Here is a 351-nt window from a genome sequence, read left to right as displayed (position 1 = left end):
GGAAGAAGAGGAAGAAGAGGAGGAACATGAACAAGGGAGAAGAAGAAAGAAGAAGAAGAAGAAAGAAGAAGAAGAAGAAAGAAGAAGAAGAAGAAGAAGAAGAAGAAGAAGAAGAAGAGGAAGAAGAGGAAAAAGAGGAAGAACATGAACAAGGGAGAAGAAGAAAGGAGAAGAAAGAAGAAGAAGAAGAAGAATAAGAAGAAGAACAAGAAGAAGAAGAGGACGAAGAGGAAGAATAGGAAGAAGAGGAAGAACATGAACAAGGGAAAAGAAGAAAGAAGAAGAAGAAGAAAGAAGAAGAAGAAGAAAGAAGAAGAAGAAGAAGAAGAAGAAGAAGAAGAGGAAGAAGAG

This window comes from Anser anser (genome assembly GCF_964211835.1).
Source record: "Anser anser genome assembly, contig: HAP1_SCAFFOLD_342, whole genome shotgun sequence".
NCBI lineage: Eukaryota > Metazoa > Chordata > Aves > Anseriformes > Anatidae > Anser > Anser anser.
Note: the sequence above shows the minus strand (reverse complement) of the source record.